Below are 22,654 nucleotides of genomic sequence, written 5' to 3'. Positions count from 1 at the left end.
CTAAACAGCATTTTCTTCTAGGTCTTTTTCTGGAACAGACATCCATGAAACAATAACCGGGCATCTACTGAATAGACATTCACATCTAATGCAAGTAGGCTTAATTTTTATTTGCTGCTCATAAAAGATGTTGCCACAGTTTCATATATTCAATTTTGTATAAATATTTAAGTGAATAAATGAAGTACAGTTACAGTAACAAAGCACTAATAAAGGTTGTGATCAAATAGAAAGCAGCACAGCAGGAATTTCAGTAGGTTGCAGCTGTAGTCACAGCCACTCCAAAGGATGTGAGCAGCATGCTTCATACTCCTTGCCATCACCCTGAAGCTACTTGAGTGCCTGTTGCCCAAATGCCTCCCAAAACAAATAACTTTATAGATTGAATTTCCTCCTGAGAGAAATTAATGTATTGATTATTATGGTTAGCAATACAGCTCTGCTGCATGGCTTATTTGAATGGTTTAGTCATCACTGGTCTGCTAACAGACTGTATTAACAAAGTATAGATGTAGGAGAAAGAGAAGCATGGCTTTATTAACATGTTGGGCATGACCTTGGTCTTGATTACAGAATTATTTGGCACAACAATGGAAATTGCTTCTAATCCTAACTTTATAGGGAAAATTCCCACCTATACTGATGCTGAAACACCACATTCTTTAGGAAAATATAGCATGATATTGCTAGATTAAAAATATTAAACCATATAAGTATTTTCACAATATTTGTTATTTAATTCACTTTCCTTAATGTCTGTACCTCTAATAAGTGAAGTGTTTAAGGGTATGGGAATACTTGCAGTAGCACAGCATACACCTCTTTTCATAATGACAGTGTAAAAAGTTTAGGGCTGCTGCATAAGGTTTGAATTCTTTTAAAGCCATAGCTGAGGATAAGGACAAAACCTTTTGATGTTAATAGAACAAATGGTAATGGAGCACTTCCTAAACTTTACATTCATCTTGATGTTACTTTCATTACTTAGGAAGGATCTGCCCATATCACTTTGTTGTGCTACTGCACAAGGTTCTTTGGAAATAAAATCTTGCTGTGTGCATCTGAGGCAAGACAGCAGAAGACTCCACAAGCAAGAAACTAAAGAGTAGGAATCAAAGGAAATACAAACCCAGATGCCAACACTTGTGCCTAACAGAGTGGTCAAGAGCTCCTTAGCAGTATGTACAAGCCTGCATATCCCCAGATAAACTTTCTCTGCATGGTTGTAACACATGGTTAGATGGTAAGATGTATGGCTAGATGATAATGTGAGCAGGATGTGCACCTGGGATGAAAAAGGACCTAAAGAGGTGCTGAGCCAACTGAAGATTTAACCTTGTATATAGGAATTCCTGCCTGAAATCCACACAAGTTGTTGCACTTACTTTTAATGTTACTGGAAGTTAACAATGCATTTATGCCTGCTGGAATTTGTTTCAAATTAAAGCTCTGAAGACACTGTTAAGTGAACAGTGAAACTGAAAGGGCAAGGTCCTATTAGTTCTGGAGCAGAGACTCCTGCAAAATCTTCCAAACGCAATTCAGAAATACCTCAATGCCATCAAAAGCCACTAGAAGCCAAATTTCACTTAAATTTCACATGCATAATGTAACAACAATAACATAGTGAAAGCACACTGGACTGAGGTTTTGCAAGACCTCAAAATGAAAGTGAAAAATCTGGCACTGAAGGAGAAAAAAAATTGGGAAGCCAAGGAAAGGTTAAGGACCTAAAACCAGATGAGGAACACTAAAAGAGGACAGCATGTGCAAAACAGTTCAAAGTTAAAAGAATTGCCCTACCATAAGGTAAGAGTTCAAGCAACATTGGTATAGTTGACACTGTGAAAGGAAATTGTCTTCATCCTTCCAGAATGAGCTACATAGGGACATGAGGCAGAAGATGTATATTCTGTCTAGGCTAATGACAAAGGAACCACCACCCTGCCTGTTTATGTGTTTATTCCAAATTTGAGCGTGCATTGTTTCTAACAGGAGTGAAAGCCCAGAAGTCAAATTTGACACAGCTCAGTTTATTGATCAGAACTATGAGATGACAGACAATCAAAACCATAACATACGTGTTATCAAGACAGGCCAGCCTGGAGACCTAGACGTTTAGGACCATATTCCTGTTTACATAGGCCAAATTATCCCGTAGTGCTCTTGTTTTTTCAGCATAGCAACTGTGAGACAGAGACTGTGGTTGCAGTGTCTGAGTTCCCTCATCACAACTAGCTCTGGGTAATGAGGAGACACAAGGTAGGGGGAGGAGATTTGAGAAAATAAAAAGGGAAAGGAGGAGATTAGAAAGGAGCAGGAAAGGAAGAAACACAAGAAACAGAGGAGATGAATGAAGGGGGAGGAGACTGGACAGAGGGAAGGGGGAAGAGATGTGAGAAAATAAAAAGGGAAAGGAGGGGATTAGAAAAGGAGCAGGAAAGGAAGAAATATAAGAAACAGAGGAGAGGAATAAAGATAAGCAGAAGACAAGATGAATTGAAAATAGCTCCAAACCACTCTTCAGTGCTGAGTGGTTCTTTGATGAAACTGCTGGCTCTTCCTTCACCATGCAAGAAATTGCTGCCACCTGAATATTTCTGTCCATCTTTATGTGAAGAGGAAAACTACTTTCTGTAGTGACTACCTAATTCTTTTTAAAGTGTTAGACTGCACCATGCTGCATATCTGAATCCCCGCTTGAGCCTACAGTGAGGAGGCTCATGAGGCAGGGTCCTTCAGGAAAACTCTTTGAATAATATATACACAGGCTTCCACAGGAAACCTTATTTCTGTAATTTCTTCAGTTTCAAGAAACTCTGATTTGCAATTTTAGTAGTTTCTAGCAGAGAATTTTGGTCAAAATATGTGTGCAATTATTTGCATTGTCTTTGAAGCTAGCCTTAGCTATTCTTTTTCCAAACAGTTGCATGTTAAATTTCTCTGTCAATTAAGCTAATTCTGTGTAGGGTTTTTAATTATCCCCCCTACCCCCTGCAAAGTAACTTGAAAAAAAGATGGTTTTCACTGACTAGTTTTATGATTTAAATAGTATTCTTTTCCAGTACGCCTGCTTACTTTTCACAGCATAGGCTCCCAAATTAATAATTTCTCTGCTGGGCTGCTTTCAGCTTCTCATGTGAACACACAAACAGCAGTCCTGCTGTACCAGTTAGATAGACATTTTCAGGGGATCTGACACTGAAGTGAGATATTTGTGTTTAATTCCAGCTTAGAAAAGTCTATTGTAAAAAACAGAATACAATCAAGTCATAATTAGAGAAGGAACTGGCTAGATTTCTTCCATTAAATAATGAAGCATCACATGGAAATCCATTATTAATGAACTAATGCATGCAGTACTGAACAGTATTTTGTAAATTGTTCTTAATATGTAAACCATTTCATTTACTGGACAGCCACACAGCTCATTGTTTAAAACAAATACGTTAAAATTTAAACAAGCACAAAGAAAAACAACAGAATTTTGTTACAACAGATTGTGTCAGCTAACAGAATTCTTTAGCAGCCAGTAGATTTTCAAGGATGCAGTAGGCAAATGTTGGAGGTAATTTAGAAAACATAGTAAAGTACACATCTCTTTTGTGTTATTAAAGAGAGAGTTAATATTTGCAGTGACACAGTAAAAGAAAAGGAAGAAGGAACTATCAAGACCCAGGAATGCTAGGAACAGAGGCTGTCATTCAGTTATCCTTAAAAGGCCTATGGGATTGTCTTTTCCCTGTTTTGTTGTTGATGTCTAGTCCCTCCAGCTGTTCTTTGCAAATTAGCCTCACTGTAGCACTTTTAGATATTTTTCTGCATGCCTCTCCTAGGGATTAGGAGCCTCAGAACAATCACAATCCCTGGCATAATGCGGGAGTTTCAGAATGAGAGTAGGATCATTGCATTCAAATCAGGATGGCTGGTGAGCCTGTACAGCATCCATCTATCATGCTGTGCTTGCAGAGGAATGCATCATCTATCTGACCCTAACTATACTAAAGAGGCTTTGTCAGCAGGCATGTTCAAAATATTTTGCTGTGATTTTGAAAATAGAAGAGGTGAATGTTAGTCTGAATTGCAAAAAATTAAATTAAATTGATTAACCAGTGAAAAACCTCAAATTCTGAGCAGTCCTAGGCAGCAGAACATGACGTGTGACTTGCGAAGCAGCAGTGACACAGCTAAGTTGCTGTAATATTGCATGCTTTCTTACCTCAATGTTCACGAGAAAGGCTCCTTCTTTTTAGCCAGAGAGTGTCAAGTGACAGGTTCTTGTGATACTTGAAATTTTCCTGCTGGCTTCTGTTTCATTCTATCATTCCTTGAGATCTTGGACAGGGACCTTCTTGAATGAAGAGAGTGCCTTCCAGTATCAAAGTCTAGAAGTCCTTGTGAAGGTTGCAGAAAGATGCTGAAGGGTTTTGGGGCAAATTAACTTCAGTGCCACCTGCTGGGAAGCAGTCATTTTTATTGCTCTGGTTTTGTTGACTGATTACATTAAAGTTACATGCTCAGACAATTTTTCCTGATTGGATAGAAAGCTGCATTCTTTCAGATGCATTCTTTATGCTTGATAAAATACACTGCATCATCTTCAGACCCAAATGCCGTGTTTGCCTATTATGTTTAACTTTTTGTCCTCACCGGTTCACTCAGTCTCACAACTTTAGGCATGTTTGTATGAATTTTTCTTGCTTTGTTTGATACATGCCATTCTTTAAAGATGCTTTTCATGAACCACTAAAATCCATTACGTATATGTTGTCTGGTTTGAAGGTGTGTGAAAACTAACCTATAATTTACTTGTCATGTTTTTCACTTGGTTTTTTGTTTTGCCCTAAATGTCTGAATTTCTTTTCTCTCTCTTTTTTTTTCCCCCCCATAGTTCACAAAATTTCTCTTTCTGAAGCAGGCTTTTAGCACATTTAGGGACAGCAAAGCAGTGAGCTAGACATAAGATGGACATAAGAGCTACTATGACATGTTGAGAGGCATCCCTGCCCACAGCAGGAAGGTTGGAGTATATGATCTCTGAGGTCCCTTCCAACCTGAGGCATTCTATGATTCTGTGACACACCACACTACAAGGAGAAATCGTTTTTGAGTCCATGGCACTCTGTGAAAGTGCTAACTTGAGTTACAGTGGAAAAATACGGACACGTTGTCAAAATGAAAGTAAACAAAAGACACCAGGAACCTGGAAAAAGTTGCAGCAGTTCACCGTGCTGCTCAGAGAGGCTGAAATCACATCTGAGTTGGGCACAGAAGTTTCCAAAACTGCTGTTCCGTATATTCAGCCCTGCTTGCCGCACCGCAGCTGTCACCGGAAGCTTGCCAGTATGGTGTGGTGGAGCTCAGCGCGTTTGCACAATCGATGACAAAACAAGGTGCCTAAAAGACGAGGCTTGCTTCACTGTGGTAGCAACACAGAATACTCAGGTCTTCAGGTCAGCAATGCAGCCCAGCTGTATTGCTTTTAGTACTTGCTTCAGAAACCCAAAGCACAGTTCAACAGAGCAAAAGCAGAAACAGTGAAATAGAACAACAAAGAGAAGATTTTCCAGTTGAAAACATAACCCAGTGAACACATGCAAATGGATTATGATCATTTTCATATTTAATTCACACATTTAACTCATTTAAAATCAAGAATGTGGTATTCCATACAGACCTGAACTTACTGCACAGAAATGATAAACAACAGATAAAGACAACACTGGAGTTAAAATTGAATTGGACTCCTGGGCAGCAAATGTGGGGTTATGTAGGTAAACATCAGACAAGAAAACAAAAGGTATTAGAAAAGATATTGTGGCATAGTAGTCATGAAAGAAACCCAAAATGGCACATCTTATGTCAAGCAGGGCACTTCAGTGAACAACAAAAGGGCTCAGGCCAGTAGGAAACACTGAAAAATAAAGAGAGTTTTGAATAAAAAGCCACAAGAAATTACTGGGTTTTGACATTCTCTTGAACTTAAAGCCTAGTGACCAGTTGCTGGCTCACAGTGTGTGAACATGCTCTGCATACAGTGAGAGGCTCCACATTTTTTTGCAGTCACTTCTTAGACGATCGGAATAGGTTGAATCTTGTAATCTGCTAGTAGAGATACCAAGTGGCTGCGTTTATGTGGGTGAGAGACAGACGTTATTAAGACTGACACATCACTGAGTCTAGTTTTCCTTTCAGAATTAAAGCAAAAGTTAAGACAATGCTCTACTAAGGACAAGGGGGTTTAAAATAAATTTATAGGCCAAGATATTTGTCTGTGATACTGGCCAGGAATTTTTTCTATTGCTGTATGTCTTTAAAACTATGGGGAAAAGATGAAAATGCAAGAATCCCAGTCCAATCCCCAAAACACATTTACTGCGGAGGAGCTCTTCTCTTTGCTTATAAGGAAGATAGTGATATGAAGCATCTCTATAGAGTGTAATTGTGAACATCTCATGATGTAAAATGAAAAGCTTATGGCTCCCTATGGAAGTAGCAATTTACATTGAATAAAATACAAGAAACAGGTAGAAGTTATGTGCAGGCAATGCTACACAAGGACTGGATACACAAAAGCGGAAAGGGAAGGGAAGGGAAGGGAAGGGAAGGGAAGGGAAGGGAAGGGAAGGGAAGGGAAGGGAAGGGAAGGGAAGGGAAGGGAAGGGAAGGGAAAGGAAGGGAAGGGAAGGGAAGGGAAGGGAAGGGAAGGGAAGGGAAGGGAAGGGAAGGGAAGGGAAGGGAAGGGAAGGGAAGGGAAGGGAAGGGAAGGGAAGGGAAGGGAAGGGAAGGGAAGGGAAGGGAAGGGAAGGGAAGGGAAGGGAAGGGAAGGGAAGGGAAGGGAAGGGAAGGGAAGGGAAGGGAAGGGAAGGGAAGGGAAGGGAAGGGAAGGGAAGGGAAGGGAAGGGAAAAAATGCTATATTGGAAAGTTAATGTTGAATCTGATTAAAGCCTCAGTGAGAGGATAGAAAAGAAGAAAGCTTTTGGGCACGTGCTGCAAAGCTGTATTTTCACTCCACAAACAGGAGGTAAGGAGGTAACAGGTGCCCCCCTTATGGCAGTGTTTGCAGTGGTTTATTTATTTGTTTATGCATCCACCCAGACAGCGATATCTGCTGTCTGTTATTATCTGAGGCAGCAGCTGTTTGGCCAGTCAGGCTTCTCAAGGAGCACATTTTCAGAACTTAGGCCTCTACACAGGAATGAAGTTTGGCGAGACCCAGTATTGCAGCTCTACATAGTCTGGTTTCAGCCAGGCACTTTGCTTCCTTTTTCATCTTCAGTGCTGGTTTTGGTTTTGTTTGTTTGGTTTTTTTTAGGATAGCCTCCACTCCATGGTGAATAGTCCTAAAGGGCATAAAAATGGGCTTACGCATGTCTTGTCTTACTGACCTGCCTGTCTGCACTGCAGCCAGAGGCGGGACAACAGGACAAAAGAATCCCAGGCAGCTTAGTCTCTGCCTGAGAGGGTTTCATGGGGACCGCGCCCCCGGGTAGGCGTATGCGCCCCCGGGTAGGCGTATGCGCCCCCGTTCTATGGAAGACAACAGCCTGTGGGTCCTTCCATTTCTGTGTCTACTTGGGTGATTGTGTGGCCAATGAGACCGTTAGCCTCGGTCATTCCCCTATAAAAGGGGTGAACAGGGTGATAAGGCGTTTTGCGTGCTCGTTCATGCCGCGCTGCTCTGCCTGCCTCAAGCCGCCTCAGCCGCCTCAAGCCGCCTCAAGCCGCCTCAGCCGCCTCAAGCCGCCTCAGCCGCCTCAAGCCGCCTCAGCCGCCTCAGCCGCCTCAAGCCGCCTCAGCCGCCTCAGCGCGCAGCTGATTTCACTGCGCGGCCCACGTGGAATTCGCCACAGGACTTCTGTTGGATATTTTCCTGCCTATGCTTTTGGGCTACGGACATTAGGACTAGTGAGTATTCTCCATTCTTTGTTCAAGTTGCTAAAGGATTTTAATTAAGCCGCCGGACTCTCTTTCAAAGACGTTTTCTGAAGTCTTTCAAAATTCCATTGTGCATAGACATTCTGTGCAATAGTTCTGCTAACTATCCAAGAACTTGTGTGGAGAGTTGTAAATAAGTTTGGGGGAGTTATTTTGTGTGTATTAAGAAATACTTCGTAACGTTTAAATCTGCCTCATTGCATTTTACCCCAAACTCAGATTTCAACTAGCCCCATTTACAACGCACTCTCAAAAACCCTATCAGTTGAGATTCTGGGCCTCAGATCTTTGCAGAGGGTTAACAGAGTCCTGACAAAGTAGGAAAGGCTGCTGTCAGCATCAACGCGCTGCGGAGACCGGGATTGTATTGACAGCTTGGTTGAGGTGAATTAAAGGCATGAAGTATTAGATGTTGAAACCTAAGCAAATCATAATTTAAAATACCAGACTTTAAAATAGTGATCCTCAAACATCCCTCACAAGCCACTGTCTATAGGGAATGGGCATAAAAACCTCTCTAGGTATTTTATGTAAAGTGCCGTGCTTTGACAGGACTGAAGTTCGCTGTCTCACATTGACTAGATCCACAGTAGTTGGCAAAGTGCTCTCCCTCCACGTTTGCCAAGTGAGGAGCCCCATTTGGTAGCACATGTTCAGCATGATCATCCAGTCTGAATAATGTGACAAACATGAGCTGCATTGGGGTGGATGTGTTGCTTTTGTCCAGTAAGTCTGCTCCTTGAACCTGTGTCATGCCTAGATTTTAATTCCTTTGTTTTCTTAAAAATGCTCTCAAAAGAAATCTCTGCTTAGCAGAGGGCATTCTGGCTGCAGCTGGCAATGGCAGTCAGCATGCTCATTAACCTTCTTGTTGACTCTGCTCCAGGTTTAATACCATGCTACAACGAGATGATCCTCTTTTACTGGATATTTACATATAAACACTGAATGTAAGAAATTAATCCCCCCAACAGATGCCCAAATCTTTTGGGTAGTGATTAATTCAAACATCACCAAAACTTCTTCAAAATGAGCTGAGTCACTGTCTGTGCCCCAGAAGAGTCCCATGGCATCTGGAGGAGCAATGAGAAGAGATCAGTCAAGTTGGAGTGGCCTCCAGCAGAGTCCCTGAGCATAACCTCCACAGAACGGAGGGGCTGATAGTGGCATCTCTGTGGTTACACCATCCAGGCACTGAGTCATATCTGTAGGTACTCCAACGTCATGCATCAGGAGTTTAGGAATGCAAAAAAAAAAAGTGCCCAGAGTCATCCTGGAGCTGGGGACAGCCGTGCCCAGCTCTTACAGGTCTGGTCTGAGGCAGGATTTAATGCTACACAGAGCTCTGCTCAAGAATTTCAGTCATGTGCTGTCTCATCCTTTTAAAATAATTTTAGGACACACTGTCTCACGTAACCCTCCTACCACAGATTTAAAAGTTAAATTAATGGGACTGTGAGAGCCGTTTTTGACATGAACAGACACTAACTTCATTCTTCCTTTCACTCATTTGCTCTGACTATGAGGCTGCAGTCCATATCTCCTGCTTTTGAAGTGTATAAAAGACCTGCCTTGAAAGGGTGACAAAAATTACACCATGGTAGCAAAACTCTATTACAATTGCATCTGCTCATATTCCCAGACAAAATGCAGCAGCATAGTTTTTAGTGGTGAGTAGAAGAAGGTGCTTTTGTTCCAATTCTCTTTCTTAGGAGATAGAGTCACTTTTATAATAGGGTGACTGTAATCTCAGATGGGATAGACATTAAGGTTTTATTCTCAAACGGGTATTAGCAGGGTAAGATTTCTAATACACTAGGCAGGGAAAAAATGAGATGAAAGTGAAAAAGTGAGCTGCAAAGGTGAAATGCTTGGAGTGACAGAGTCAAAATGAGGTGGCTGGATGAATTACTGAATGTGCTTGTGGAGTTGTGAAAAGAAGGATGTTGTAGACAGATGGAAGAATGAAAAGGACAGATAAAGAGAAACTATTACTTACTTCCATTATGCTTTTTTGAAGTCCCTTATTTTTCCATCCTGAGAGAGGGATATTTCTCCCACTCATTTCTGATACGTTCCTTCAAAACACTTTCTTCATTTCTCTAGTAAGTTCCTTCAAAACAGTAATGAAACCTCAAGTTTCTACCTTTCCATTTCAAAATAGTGTGACTATCCAGGCAACCTGTAGCTCTTTGGGGAAGAATTAAGAAAAACTTGTGTTCATCTGCTCTGCCATTTAACTTGTCCACCAGACATCGCAGAATAGTAGTTGATGAGGGAGAAGCATGATGCTAGTAATTTATAGAATCAACCAGGTTGGAAGAGACCTTCAAGCTCATCCAGTCCAACCTAGCACCCAGCCCTATCCAGTCAACTAGACCATGGCACTAAGTGCCTCATCCAGTCTTTTCTTGAACACCTCCAGGGACGGGGACTCCACCACCTCCCCAGGCAGCCCATTCCGATGCCAATCACTCTTTCTGCAAGGAACTTCCTCCTAACATCCAGCCTAGACCTCCCCTGGCACAACTTGAGACTGTGTCCCCTTGTTCTGTTGCTGCTTGCCTGGCAGAAGAGATCAAGCCCACCTGGTTACAACCTCCCTTCAGGTAGCTGTAGACAACAATGAGGTCTGTCCTGAGCCTCCTCTTCTCTGGGCTAAACCCAGCTCCCTCAGCCTGCCCCACATGCACCAGGCAGGTAACCTGATCATAAAAAAAGAGATCAGGTTGGTCAGGCAGGACCTGCCCTTCCTAAACCCATGCTGTCTGGGCCTGATCCCTTGGCCATCCTGTAGGTGCTTTGTGATGGCACTCAAGACGACCTGTTCCATGACCTTTCCTGGCACTGAGGTCAGCCTGACAGGTCTGGAATTGTCCAGTTTCTCCTTGTAGCCCTTCCTGTGGATGGGCAGCACATTGGCAGCTTCCAGTACATACAGAGCATGTGAGTATGGTCATATTTTACAGTTTCCAAATTGTGTTGACTACCGCATGAAAATAAAGTACTCATAACAAATAAGAGTATCAGAATGTGAACTTAAAGGAAGGATGGCAGGAGTCACAGAATAACTCGTGTAAACAATTCATGCTAGACTCAGATTTTATCTTCGCAAAGTAGTGACTCTCAGAAAAATCAGTTCAAGTGTATTCCTGTTATCGCATATTTTCCTTTGGTAAGACTGGGAGTAATGCTTTAAAAAGGTGTCACCTGTTATTTTTTTTTTGAGAAGAAATTTCTGGTCTAGTACTGGTCTAAAGCCAGATGGAAACAGATACATTTGAATAATAACACAAGTACTGATATAGCCATGTAATTTGTCAGTCTGATAATGATCTTAGGCAAAATAATAAAACTGATGATCTTGCATTCCTAGTTTGCTTATAAAGGTAATAAAACTGGTGGAACATGGCCAGTCTTCTACAAGGCATTTTGTTTGGTAGCACGAGGCATGTTGGTCAAGAAATATAATCAACATGGTACATATTGAATTGATTAAAACCTGGCAACTCTTAAAATCTTACTGTAAATGAAGAATCCTCCTTCTTCAGACACTTGTCTATGAGCTCCACAAGGCTTGGTATTTGAGCCTACTATGTTTAATATTCTTTTTCAATGCTTGGAAGAAAATACAGGATGGTACAGATAAAAGTTGCAGATGAAAAATATTGTGAGTATAGTGAATAATAAAAAGTGGAGTCTTTGATGCAAAGTGATCAAAACTAGCAAGCTAGATGTAAGCAAAAAATGGATTTACATATGGCTCAGATAAAGCCATAGGCCTAGCATAAAAATATGTTATTTCCAATAAAAGAGGAAAACGTTTCTGTTCTGAGAGGCCTTGACTGCAAAGCTCAGATAACACAAAGAGTGGTGTTATTTTAGGAGTACTTGTATAGAAATATTACTTCTTTACAGTGCCATACTCAGATCTGATGCTATAGACATAGGAATGACTTGGAGAGGTTACATTGTGATCCTTGGGATTATGCTGTTGGGAAACAAACCCAAACAGTGTATACCTCCAGTAGCTTAGTCTCATTTAATCTAGTTAAATTTATCAAGGTGATTCAGCAACGTAAAGCACTTACACAGAAGGAAAGCAAATATTTGAAACTAAACCAAAATTACTGGCAAGATCAAAGGAAAAGATGTTAAAATGAGAGAAACACACCGAAGGAAGCTATGGATGCTTTCTGAGTAGGAAAAATAGCAAAAGTTAATAGTGGGTTCTCCATAGCTGGGATTACTGAATAGGTTACACTGCATTCAGGCCATCCTACATCTTGTGTTTCACGGAGGTCAGACTGTTTGAAGACATTGCCTCTGACTTTGGAATTGATGAATATATGCACAGTGGCAGACGCTGGATAAGAACATGACTTTGGGTTAAGATACTGTGATGATACACTTCTGCAAAATATGGCACAAGTGCCGTAACGGGTCTCCTCTTTTCCCCCGACACCTGTCCTCTTTTGGTTGAAAAACTATCAAGTGTTTCCAAACAGCACTGAGTTTAGAAAACCATCCAAAACTTTGTAACATTTTTCTTCCACATGGTTATCTTCCAAGGGCAAGAGATCTTACTAATGTTTTCTTCTTGTCCAGTTGCTAACTCTATAAAGATTCAGAATTGCATTTGGTCATAAATACCACATGCAGCCAGGTGCTACATAGAGAAGGTAGTGAAGATAAAATCAGTGTAGCTGTGCTCTGTAACACTGCACTACAGTATGGAACATCTAGTTCTAGAGTTGTGCTGATTAATTGAGGTTGCCCAGTATAAATTAATTTTGAACCAATCTCACTGCATTACTGTTATGTGCCAAAATTATCAGTCATAGGGGTACTGTGCTGCAAACCAATAATGAAAATGTGACTGTAATGGTTTTAGAGAAATTTCTCTCTGTTATATGTAGTTCACAACCTGGATTCAAGCCACTGCAATGTGAGTGTTTGTATGTGCTGGGTGCAGAAAGAGTTCTCAGAAAATGAGGAGCATATCCATCCTTTATGTCTCAGTAATTAGCTAGTTTTAGAAAGGTCCGTTTGGGCTGAACGATCCACTCAAATGAGGAAATTTGGAGGCTTCTGTTAGGTATTTGTTGACCATCATATCTCCTCAGTATATTTTTTTTACAAAACTTCACTAACATTATTTGTGAAGCTTTCTGTAGTTGGAAGCAGTCCATGAAATGTACCCAGCTGTATGCAGAGCTTTCCATCATCTCAAGTTAGTTAATTTCTTTTAGCTCAGTTATGATGGAGTTATGATTTTACTGATTCCTCTGCAACAGCTATTTAATGTCTAACATTAATTACATTTGGGTTCCTTTTGGAACAGATTTGTAAGATGTATGATGAGCTTTGTAGAGAGCTCTTTTGTTTCTTAAAAAGCCATCTGTAATTGTAGTCTTATGGAAGCTTGGGGCTGAATTCTGCCCTGAATTATCTCCTTTGAATTAATTTCAGGCAATGTAAGTCAAATAGATTTTGGCCTTTATTCAGTTCTGAAAAGGTGTTGTGTAAAAATGCACCTTCGTTTAGCAGATCTACTCTATAATCAGTTATGTTTGGAGCCAGTGGAAAAAAAATGTATTCTATGTCCTGCTGACAGAAGCAGAGAACTGATGCAGATGTGGGAGTGTGGTATGAGTTCTCTTCTGACTCACCATCATTAGAGAACTTCTGCACAAGAACTTGATTTGACAAAGCCTCCAAACACCCACAGTCCAAACTGACTTCAGCTGAAGTAAAATAGATCTTCAAAACAGGACCTACCCTATTTGTACTAAAAGGCAAAATTCCACTGGGTCCCCAGATGTAAATAAAGAAGGGCTTTTTTTTTTCTCTGAAAGAGTCATATCGATAGCAGCTGAGCTAGAAATAACCATTTGAGTTTGATTTTTAATGGCAAGGGTGAAAAAAAAACAAACAACATTAGGCAAAAGGAAAAGGGCAACATGTTTAGGTGTTACCAGAGATTGTTTGGTCCAAAAGATACGGAGAAAATAAAAGCTGTTTCTGTTACTGCTTTTCTGTGCAGGTCCAAAACTCTGGAGTGCAGGTGCTGTGTTGTACATCTGTGCAGACACCAAAACAACTGTGAAGATTTGGGTTTGGTTTTTTATTTTTTTTTTTTAATTTTCCTATCAAGTGAAACAATCTTATCCAAAATACCCAGTGGCTAAGAATTTAGGATAATTGATTCAGGTTGTAGACCTTGGGGAAATTCATTATATCATTGACTGCTGATGCCAAGGAACTTCTGACTCTGAGAAATCCAGACTTTATTCTCATTGCACAGAGAATTTTTGCTAGAAGACTATGGCTTATCACTGCCCCTTCAAAACTAGTGTTTAATGCTACATACTGTACAAGTCCAGAGCGGTAAGAAGGCATTTCCCAGGTCATTCAATCCAATGTCTTGATATGACAAGCAGCCAAAAGTGGTAGTCTTTACAAACTCTGGAAGTGATTAGGTTTCTGTTTCCACTGCTTGTTTATGAAAATGAAGAACCTTCTCCTTTAAAGGCACATTCTACTGTTTTCCAGCCTACGTGTGCATAATCAATTGACATACATATATTTCTGTGACAACATTATCTCTTAAAAAACTTTATCACTTTAGTATTTAACATTAGGATTTACTTACAGACATTATGCATTTTTTTACTTGTTTCGTTTTGAATCTATCTTTTTTAAAATGGAAAAGCACAGTAAAGTGGTGGGCAGGAGGAGAAGGGGTCAAATACTTGCTTCATATCTGCTGGAAAGACCCTCCAGGTGCATTCAAATATCATATTTGCATATATTAGCATTATGCCCTATTAATACTTCAACAGTCATGACTCTTCACTCACTTCCAGTCCTTAACAGAAGGTCTTCCTATCTGTTCTCATGTTTCTTGCCTTTCTTATTTCCCCATTCTGCAAAATCAATCAGATCTTTCAGCATGAAGTTTTCTTTAATTAGTGAGAGCTTTCAGTTTTACATCATCAGCAAACTTAGTCCACTCATTAAAAACCAACTGCATCATTAATACAGACTTAAAGAAGACCATCTTCAAGAAGGTGTTCCATTAAGACTCATACTGATATAACCTATTTTGACACTACCAATGCCATGACTCCATTAGCTCATTCTTGATAATTTCACAATCTCTTTACTTTCTCAGACACTGGGACAGCTCTTTCAGGAGGAAATGCCTTCGAGATTAAGCCTTACCTCCTATTTCTTTTGCAATCCCCCAGGAATCCAACATAGTGAATATTTTGTATCCTCTGGTATGTATTCTTGGCAACAGTGCTGCCAAGGAGATGTCCCATAACAAGGAGTGGTACTTCAGGTGTGGATATCTGTAATATCCCTAACATCATCAAGTTATTGACTCGTAACAGCCTTTGTTTATCACTGCAGGTCAGTTGTATTTCTGCAGTGTTTGGCATTGCGGTGTGCAAATGAATCTAGAGGCGGCATTCTAGTTGTAACAGGGGCTCCAAGAAAATGATCTTATTGACCACTGCTGATTTACATAAAAAGTTTATTTTAAACACTGACTTGAATGACTCTCATATACAAAAAACTTCATTTGATGCAGAGTTGTAGGCAGTGCAGTGGAGGAAGAGGAGAGAGGGAAGTGGGAAGAGGAAAGGTGATGGCAGAAAGGGAATTTTTTGTGCAAAGTGCTGGACAGGAAGACAGATAGAACATCAGTAAAGGTGGTTGCTGATTGCTTTTGATCATGATCAAAAGCACGATGCTAATCTTTCTAATAATAGCAAGCTACAGCATCCAATGCTGGGTAATTAACTGACCTGGAAATAATATAATTGTGACTGAAAAAGAATACCCTATATGAGTTTTCTTACACCTAAGATCTGAATGAATGTCTGAGTCATTGAAGCAGAACCCAAAGTAAGTACATGAGTTTCATATCCTGAAAATTGATCAGAGTTTATCTGTCAGTCTCCTGTGAGGACTCAGTGAGACTTCTTCCAGTAGTAAACGTGGCAACTTCACACAGTTCTGTCAGAGCCAAGAAGAGCAAAATGCCTTATTCTTGGGAAAGTGCAATTGATTGCTATCTGTAACAAATGACTGATTAAGGGTCAGAAACTAACCTCTATCTATACCAGTCAATTGGCTCAGCAGCAAAATATGAATATACTGCTGTGATCTAAAAATGTGTATCAATTATTTTCCTCCTAGTGCAATCAAGCTTCTTTGAGAGATAACACAGTAAGGAATGAAGCATCTTTCTGAGTCCCATGAGGCAATGCACTGTCACATGGGTTCTTGCAGCTAGCTGTGCTGAAGGCACAATTCTGTACTTTGCTAAGATCCAATGAAAAAAGTGTAAAACTGAAACCTGTACCAAAACGAAAAGGCTATTTAAATAATTTGGTAGGGTGGGTTACACAATAATTTAACAAATCCGAAAAACAAATGCATATATATATTCACTGCATCAGAAAAACTAGACTGTGTGCCAAAGTAGAGTTGTTTCTCTGCTTTGGAGACCTGGTCTGAAACATCATCTGATTATTTTAGAGCTCCTAAAAAATCCATATCTCAGCACATATGTTACCTGGCAGAACATCCAGATTGAGAATACAAAAAACAAGAAGAAGCATTAATTTGCAGTATCCTTGAGAAAGAAAGACTACCCTCAAACCTAATCCAAACACAGTGAAGAACTGTGCAGCTGTGACATGCTTAGTCACTGATCAAGGAGAAGTAATCTGGATGATTTTCAATGTAGATAATGTTAAGATAGTACATGCTTTAAGTTGTTGTAGGTGCATTTTACCTCTGTCACTTGACATGATGTGCTTTGCTTCAACGGAGGGAATTACACTAAACAATACCCCTTATAGCACTCCTCTTCTTGAGGATCAGTCCTTTCAGGCAGAGAAAATTATAACAATAAACAGTTTTGACTGCTTTTGGTCAGAGGAAAGAAAACTGCCCCAAATCTGTCTTCAATTAGGTGACAGAATTTATCACAAAGGACTCCTGGACTTTCTGTAAGCCTCTTCCAGCACATTATTTAGTTCGTTTAACAGCATGATGGCTCTACAGATACAGCCTGGTTTATTCTTCTCAGAGATTTACCTTCAGATGTCTCTAAAGGCTTTCTTTAACCTGCTCTCTCTCGCTCTCTCTCTTTATATTTTTAATTAAGTAAGGTTTCCCCAGCTTGAGGGCTGATTTTTTCCAACAATTGCTCAGCAGCCATGAATGGGTAGCTAGGCTAAAACTGCTGCTTCAATTAGAATAATTGATGGAGGCTGGAGTGTGTGGATTTTCTCAGCTCAGTCTAAAGAAAGCAGCATTCAGTTTATAGAGGATATTTTACACTGCAGAGTGTAAGTTTAAGAGTGAGGAGACCATAATTTTCTTCTCAGCACCTCAAATGATCTGTAATGGGCTGCTGGCCAAAACATTTCACTTCAGCATTTTGGGACTCAGGAAAACAACTCCTGCTGAATTTTGTTAGGGTGATTTAAGTAAGAAGTCATCAGCTGCCCCTCTCCAGCCCTGTAACAAAGTCTATCAGAATGTATGCCAATATTTCACCTCTGCCAGTAGGAGAAATTGCTCTTACCGACGGTGCACACATTTGCTTGTGAGGCCAAGGTCCAGACAGAGAGCTGAGTTTGGTGCAGTCCTAGGCCTTCCTTATAAGGCTCAGGAAAAAAAAAATGCCTGTAAAATCCTTTTCTTCCTTTCTTCCTTTCTTCCTTTCTTCCTTTCTTCCTTTCTTCCTTTCTTCCTTTCTTCCTTTCTTCCTTTCTTCCTTTCTTCCTTTCTTCCTTTCTTCCTTTCTTCCTTTCTTCCTTTCTTCCTTTCTTCCTTCTTCCTTCTTTTCTTCTTCTTCCTTTCTTCCTTTCTTCCTTTCTTCCTTTCTTCCTTTCTTCCTTTCTTCCTTTCTTCCTTTCTTCCTTTCTTCCTTTCTTCCTTTCTTCCTTTCTTCCTTTCTTCCTTTCTTCCTTTCAATAAGCTGATATCACAGAAATGCAGACATTTGAAAGGGTCTGATATTAATAAATACACCACTTTTCAGAGAACTTTCTGAGCTGCCAACTAGATAGCTGGTTCTAAATATGAACCTGTCTTTTAAGTCATGTCTGGTTTAGGAGCAAACATAAAGAGTACTTTGGACAGTTTTCATGCCGTGTCAGATTTTGAGCTTCAGAGTGCCTGCCATAGTGATCACATTGTCACATACAATGTTTCTACTTCTTCTTAAACAAGAAGTTACCAGATGCAGCATGGAAACACCACAATTGTCTTACTTACACATGAATTCACTGTTGTTCTGACATCTCAGCTAAATTTTGCATCTAATGTCTGAGACGAATAGCCATAAATATTAGTGCCTTCTAAAAGGAATATTTTATTCATGGATTATATGACAAATATTTTCTCTTTGATTATCAAATAGAGTAAGAACCAACAAGAATCAACATGAAATTATTACCAGGCTTTCCTGAAATTTGATTTCCATGTTCAAAAATCCCATCACTACAGTAGGTTTCAAAAAGAAGGCTGGAGGAAGCGAGAGTGGGACTGTCTCTTCCAGATTTCTACTTAAGTAAATTGATACAGTGAATGACTTACAAACCAGTTGGTTAGAGAAACCTTTGCATCTCCCAGCCTGCTATCTTCTCTGCACAATATCTTGGAGGAACTGCATTCATCACAAGGGTGATTCAGATGATACACACAGAGAACATGGACAAACTCCTGGGTAATTGACAAGAAACACAGGCACAGAGGGACTCAAGAGTCAGCCAGACTATCTCCTACTTTACGTACCTGAGTATTTGCAAGTATTTTAGCCTTAGCTGCAGATCAGATGAGCTACACAGTGTTAAGGTCCAGTTTCAAAATCAGGTCATGCTTGTGATGCCTGTCCTACTGATCAGAGCTAAGCCTAGAGGAGTTAGGTCAGCAAGGCAGGTATTGTATTACTGGCAAAGAAGGCTGGTAAGGGCTTTGAAGGGTGTCGTAAGAGGAGTGATTGAGGGAGCTGCAGTTGTGTAGTCTGGAGAAGAGAAGGTTGAGAGGAGATCTTATTGCTCTCTGCAACTGCCTGAAAGGAGATTATTGTGAGGCTAGTGTTGGTCTCTTCTCCCAAGTAGCTGGCAATAGAACAAGAGGAAATAGACTTAAGTTGTGCTGGGGAGGTTTAGATTGGGCATCAGGATGAACTTTTTTGCTGAGAGAGTGGTGAGGTGTTGGAACAGGATGCCCAGAGAGGTGGTGGAGCCACCATCCCTGGAGGTGTTCAAGTATGTAGATATGGTACTTCAGGACATATCTTAGTGGTCATGGTAGTTGGGTTATGGTTGGACTCAATGATCTTTAAAGGTCTTTTCCAGCCTTAGAGATTCCATGCTTATATGAAGTAGACATTCTAGCAAGAAAGTAAAACAGTATTAAAATTAGCCAAAAATTCTGCTATTGAAGAATCATGCAGACTTATGGATGGAAGCATTTTATTAAAAACAGGGTAGCACAGCTCTGGTATAAAACAAACATACATTGCTGTTGATTGAAGTCTCTTAAAAGTTCAATCTTCAGAATTAAAATAAATAAGATCCCAGTTTCCTGAGAGAATAACACAGAATGTGTGTCTTACAATTGCCATTAGCTACACAAACAATCCCTGCCTGTTTTTATTCTCCCGTAGGTTTTGTAAATCAATACAGAGAACAGCTCTAAAGAGATGCAGAGAAATGTTTAACAAGTCCTTCAGCTACCTAGACAATCACTGGCACTGAATACAGCTGTCAAAGAGTAGAACTTGTCTGCTCAAAACAAGTTGTGTTTCCTTCCTAGGATACTTGTTTCATTATGGCATTTCTCATTTTGGTCTAAAAAATAAACTTCTTGTATTTTTAATTAAACATCTATGGGATTTTTTCCCTTGCCACTCCCTAAAAGAAGGGACAACTTTCACATCTCATAATGCAAAGAAATTAAATTCATCTGTGCTAGTGAGAACCTCCACGAGGTTGTAGTATTACAGAAGGCACCAAGAGCTATTCGTTCTCCTGCCATACAGTGAAAAAGCAATTGCATATGTATTCATTATTTTGTGTTTTTTCACATGAGGAAAAGTTCCATCTGTCACTCTTAGTAGAGTTTGTGTTCTCTGGTTCATAGTCTCTGTTTTTAAGTGAATAGTGAAAGTAACATGCCAACAGTGTAACAATGCAGAGAGTGAAAACAAACTGTGCTGCCTAAACTAAACCAGTGTACAGGGGAGTGTTTAGAAATAGAAGAGCATTGTTATTCACTCCTCCCTCAAGTGATTTGTGCTGACATGGTAACATCAACTGAATCCAAGGACAAGGTTTCCTGCAGGCTCCTCAGATCACACTGCTTTTCAATTTTTGAAATGTTCATGAGTCTGACATGGTTGTCTCCTGAGTCTCCTGGTAGCTATGTTACTACAGAGACAACCAGAATTGTACACAATGTTTTGTACAGAGCTCAGAGAACTGCTGTGTCTAAAAGGTAGTATTGATAATCCATAGAGACCCAAAATAAACACAGACAGAATAGGCTTTCTGTTATTGACAAAGTACTTCTGAAAAATCCAGCTGCTCAACAATTCTGTGGCTGCCTCAGGACAAGAGTAAAAACAAACAAACAAAAAATGCAAACAAAGCTCAAAATGCCAAACCCAACCAACCAAAAAAACTCAACATAATAATTTGGTCATTTTAGTGGGATTTAGGTGAAAGATTAGCACCAAAGGCCAAAATTACCTTCCTTAAACCTCTGCTTTACACTTGGCAGAATTCAGTAGACCTCTGACATTTTACTAACAGAACTTTAAAGTTCAATCGACTACTCAAAAGCATCACCTGGTTCTTTTGCTTGATGAGATGGTCTCTAACATTCTCCCACCATGATGTCTCACAAAATAAGCAGTTATTGGAGCAAGGACCAGTAAGTGGCCTGGCTATTATGTTCTCTTGTTCTTCCTTTCTCTTAGGTCCAGTGAATCTTGGTAGACTTTTTGCACCAGGACATAGCATTAAGAGAGAAGGTAGGAAGCAATGAAATTACTTGTAGCACAGTACTAAATGTATTTTTCTAGAATATGTTGGTTACAAGGCATGAGCAGCAGAGCAGGTTCTCCCACTTCCTTGGCAAATGTTTCATAGGTTAGTTTCTGAAAAGGAGAGCAGTTTTCTTTCTCCTCAAAAGAAAAAAGTTTTCATAACTGTGCTTTTAGTGCAGGGCAATCTCTCTACTGTGTCTTAGGGATGCTCTGAAAAGATATCTCTTACAGATTGTTGTTGGACATCAACTCAACCTTAACTATGTCATAGTTAGTGCAGCCTAGTCACATAAAATAGGGGCACTTTAGGCACCAGTGAAACTTGGAGTTAAAAAATGAAACAAACCACATGTTTAATGATTTCAGACCATGCAGCTGTCCTTTCACTGGAGGAAAGGGAGAGGAGTTTGAGTTGCAATTTTGAATCCAGTGCCTATATCTGCTGTAAGAGCATTTGTCCCTCTGCTGGATTTTATTCAAAAGCTCTGTCTACATGACAAAGTTTCAGTGGTCATGGGGCTTTGCAACTACAACTGCATCCCTGCTTCATCCCCAGCACCAACCCAATGCCCAGCAGAAGCTTTTTTGCCTCTTACCTCTGCTGCTTTGTGACATAATCTAAGTAAACAACCAGAAGTTTACAGGAGGTTTGGGAACAGCATGATGTCAGCTTGCAGGGTGGTGGGGTGGGTGCATGTATGTGAACATTTCATACACTCAATCAATACAGCTGGATCGGAAAAAGCTCAGCTTTCAATAAGCAAAGCGATCAGAGCTGTGGCTCAGGACACAAAATGTCAAGTATTGAATGGCAGAAGAAATAGTAAAGTTTTAATAAAACTATTAGAGGCAAATCAGATGAAGATAAGAGGTGCTCACAGTGAGGAGTGCATCTGGCCGCGCTTAGGCACTTAACGTCATTCTGAGCACTGCATTAAGAGACAAGTGGGAAGGGCAGGAATTCATGCTGTCATTCTGCCTCCAGGCAAACAGGATTTAAGAAATCGGTGCAATTCAGATCGAAGAAAAATCCATTTCATGGTGTCAGTTACATGCACCAGAGAGTAGGAAGGACAGAGAGAAAGACAGAAATGGAGCTTGACACTTTGACAATGTATTTGGGACAGGCAGGCAGTATGTAAACTGCTCTCTTTAGCTAGGATGGCTGTGCAAGCACACCTCAGCAGTTGTTCCCAAACAGCAATCCATCAGCTACCCATCGTCACAGACAGACACGTGCCTGTGCACACATGCATGCACAAAGCACACACTTTGCCTGTCAACATGGGAGTAAATCACTGAATGATGATAATTCTTGCAGGTGCACACTGTGGATTTCCATGCTCAAGTCCCTGATTTAAAAAACAGTTGTGTCCAGCAATCCTGGTATCTGTATTCTCCCATGCTACAATGGGAAAAGAAGATATTGCATCTGAGCAACGAGACGGACAAGTAAGTAGTGATGTGCTCTAGTGAAGATATGAATGTATAGATAAAATCACCTGAACACTGCTGCTCGTTGTTGTCAGAGCTTTGCCCTCAACAAAATTGGCTGAACTCATACAGAAGTGGTGAAAGGAATGTGCTCTTATGCAGCAGCACCAATCTGACTTTGAAGCTGAGTACAGTGG

General features: G+C 40.3%; 1 long non-coding RNA gene across 1 annotated transcript; it reads left to right on the top strand.

Moving 5' to 3' along the window:
• The first annotated feature begins 7,741 nt into the window (after positions 1 to 7,741).
• LOC135189720 (uncharacterized) lies at positions 7,742 to 22,472 on the top strand. Its single transcript, XR_010308242.1, has 3 exons — positions 7,742 to 7,909; positions 20,955 to 21,008; positions 22,345 to 22,472. It is a non-coding gene; the product is annotated as an uncharacterized LOC135189720 (long non-coding RNA).
• Positions 22,473 to 22,654: the final 182 nt, after the last annotated feature.

The sequence above is a fragment of the Pogoniulus pusillus genome, chromosome 33 (assembly GCF_015220805.1).
Source record: "Pogoniulus pusillus isolate bPogPus1 chromosome 33, bPogPus1.pri, whole genome shotgun sequence".
Lineage (NCBI taxonomy): Eukaryota > Metazoa > Chordata > Aves > Piciformes > Lybiidae > Pogoniulus > Pogoniulus pusillus.
Note: the sequence above shows the minus strand (reverse complement) of the source record. Positions and strands in the feature narration are given on the sequence as shown.